The sequence below is a fragment of the Arachis hypogaea genome, chromosome 20, assembly GCF_003086295.3.
Source record: "Arachis hypogaea cultivar Tifrunner chromosome 20, arahy.Tifrunner.gnm2.J5K5, whole genome shotgun sequence".
Lineage (NCBI taxonomy): Eukaryota > Viridiplantae > Streptophyta > Magnoliopsida > Fabales > Fabaceae > Arachis > Arachis hypogaea.
In genome coordinates this window covers 47,677,548-47,680,595 of record NC_092055.1, presented here as the reverse complement: position 1 = coordinate 47,680,595, position 3,048 = coordinate 47,677,548, and the positions used below count along the sequence as shown (strand labels likewise).

The 3,048-nt window shown below is 43.4% G+C and overlaps 1 non-coding gene across 1 annotated transcript; it reads right to left on the bottom strand.

Moving 5' to 3' along the window:
- Positions 1 to 283: 283 nt before the first annotated feature.
- On the bottom strand, positions 284 to 387 carry LOC112788028 (small nucleolar RNA R71). Its single transcript, XR_003195409.1, has one exon. It is a non-coding gene; the product is annotated as a small nucleolar RNA R71 (small nucleolar RNA).
- Between the last annotated feature and the right edge of the window lie 2,661 nt (positions 388 to 3,048).

The following is a 3,048-nucleotide window of genomic DNA, read 5'->3' as shown; positions in this document are numbered from 1 at the left end:
TGAGCTGAAACCTCAATTAGTTTCTCTGATGCAGCAGAACTGCAAGTTTCATGGACTTTCATCTGAAGATCATTTTCAGTTCTTAACTGAATTCTTGCAGATATGTGATACTGTTAAGACTAATGAAGTAGATCCTGAAGTCTACAGGCTCATGCTTTTCCCTTTTGCTGTAAGAGACAGAGCTAGAGTGTGGTTGGATTCTCAACCCAATGATAGCCTGAACTCTTGGGATAAGCTGGTCAAGGCTTTCTTAGCCAAGTTCTTTCCTCCTCAAAAGCTGAGCAAGCTCAGAGTGGATGTTCAAACCTTCAGACAGAAAAAAGGTGAATCCCTCTATGAAGCTTGGGAGAGATACAAAGGACTAACCAAAAAGTGTCCTTCTGACATGCTTTCAGAGTGGACCATCCTGGATATATTCTATGATGGTTTATCTGAGTTATCAAAGATGTCATTGGATACTTCTGCAGGTGGATCCATTCACCTAAAGAAAACGCCTGCAGAAGCTCAAGAACTCATTGACATGGTTGTAAATAACCAATTCATGTACACTTCTGAAAGGAATCCTGTGAATAATGGGACGCCTATGAAGAAGGAAGTTCTTGAGATTGACACTCTGAATGCCATATTGGCTCAGAACAAAATATTGACTCAGCAAGTCAATATGATTTCTCAGAGTCTGAATGGAATGCAAGCTGCATCCAACAGTACTCAAGAGGCTTCTTATGCAGAAGAAGCTTATGATCCTAAAAACCCTGCAATAGCAGAGGTGAATTATTTAGGTGAACCTTATGGAAACACCTATAACTCATCATGGAGAAATCACCCAAATTTCTCATGGAAGGATCAAAAGCCTCAACAAGGCTTTAATAATGGTGGAAGAAACAGGTTTAACAATAATAAACCTTTTCCATCATCCACTCAGCAACAGACAGAGAACTCTGAACAAAATACTTCTAATTTAGCAAACCTAGTCTCTGATCTGTCTAAGGCCACTGTGAGTTTCATGAATGAAACAAGGTCTTCCATTAGAAATTTGGAAGCACAAGTGGGCCAGCTGAGTAAAAGAATCATTGAAATCCCTCCTAGTACTCTCCCAAGCAATACAGAAGAGAATCCAAAAGGAGAGTGCAAGGCCATTGACATAAGCACCATGGCCGAACCTGTAAAAGAAGGAGAGGAGGACGTAAATCCCAAGGAGGAAGACCTCCTGGGACGTCCAATGACCAATAAGGAGCTTCCCTCTGAGGAACCAAAGGACTCTGAGGCTCATCTAGAGACCATAGAGATTCCATTGAACCTTCTTATGCCCTTCATGAGCTCTGATGAGTACTCCTCTTCTGAAGAGAATGAGGATGTTACTGAAGAGCAAACTGCCAAGTTTCTTGGTGCAATCATGAAGCTGAATGCCAAATTATTTGGCATTGATACTTGGGAAGTTGAACCTCCTTTGTTCATCAATGAACTAAGTGATCTGGATCAACTGACATTGCCTCAGAAGAGACAGGATCCTGAAAAGTTCATAATACCTTGTACCATAGGCACCATGGTCTTTAAGGCTCTTGGTGACCTTGGTTCAGGGATAAACCTCATGCCCCTCTCTGTAATAGAGAAACTGGGAATCTATGGGGTGCAAGCTGCTAAAATCTCATTAGAGATGGCAGACAGTTCAAGAAAACAGGCTTATGGACAAGTAGAGGACGTGTTAGTAAAGGTTGAAGGCCTTTACATCCCTGCTGATTTCATAGTCCTGGATACTGGAAAGGAAGAGGATGAATCCATCATCCTAGGAAGACCTTTCCTGGCCACAGCAAGAGCTGTGATTGATGTTGACAGAGGTGAACTAGTCCTTCAATGGAATGAGGACTCCCTTGTATTTAAAACTCAAGGATCTCCCTCTGCAACCATGAAGAGGAAGCATGAAAAGCTTCTCTCAAAGCAGAGTCAACCCAAGCCCCCACAGTCAAATTCTAAGTTTGGTGTTGGGAGGCCACAACCAAACTCTAAGTTTGGTGTTGAACTTCCATATCCAAACTCTAAGTTTGGTGTTGGAGAGTTTCAACAATGCTTTGAACATCTGTGAGGCTCCATGAGAGCCCACTGTCAAGCTATTGACATTAAAGAAGCGCTTGTTGGGAGGCAACCTAATGTTTATTTATCTAATTTTGTTTTTGTTTTTCAAGTTTTATTAGGTTCATGATCATGTGGAGTCACAAACTAAATATAAAAATTGAAAACGGAATCAAAAACAGCAGAAGAAAAATCACACCCTGGAGGAGCATCTGCCTGGCGTTCAACGCCAGAACAGAGCATGGTTCTGGCGCTGAACGCCCAAAGTGGGCAGCATTCTGGCGCTGAACTCCCAGAACAAGCATGGTTCTGGTGTTCAACGCCAGAAATGGCTAGTAAATGGGCGTTGAACGCCCAAAATGGGCACCAACCTGGCGCTGAACACCCAGAGTTGTGTGCAAAGGCATTTTGCATGCCTAATTGGTGCAGGGATGCAAATCCTTGACACCCCAGGATCTGTGGACCCCACAGGATCATCTCAGGATCTGTGGACCCCACAGGATCACCTCAGGATCTATAGACCCCACAGGATCCCCACCTACCTCCACTCACTTCTTCTCACCTCTCTCTTTCACACAACCCCATAAATACTCTTCCCCAAAAACCCTTCACCAATCACCTCAATCTCTCTTCCCCATCACCTCTTCACCATTCACATCCATCCACTCTTCCCCATAAACCTACCTCATAAACCCCACCTACCTTCAAAATTCAAAACCAATTTCCCACCCAAACCCACCCATATGGCCGAAACCTTCCCCCCTCCCTTCCCGATATAAAGCCCTCCACTCTTCATCAAATTCACACAACACACCCCTCTACACCCTTCTTGGCCAAAACACTTCCCACTCTCCCTCTCCTCCATTTCTTCTTCTTCTTCTTCATCTATTCTTTCTTTTATTGCTCGAGGGCGAGCAAAATTCTAAGTTTGGTGTGGTAAAAGCATAAGCTTTTTGTTTTTTCATTACCATTGATGGCACC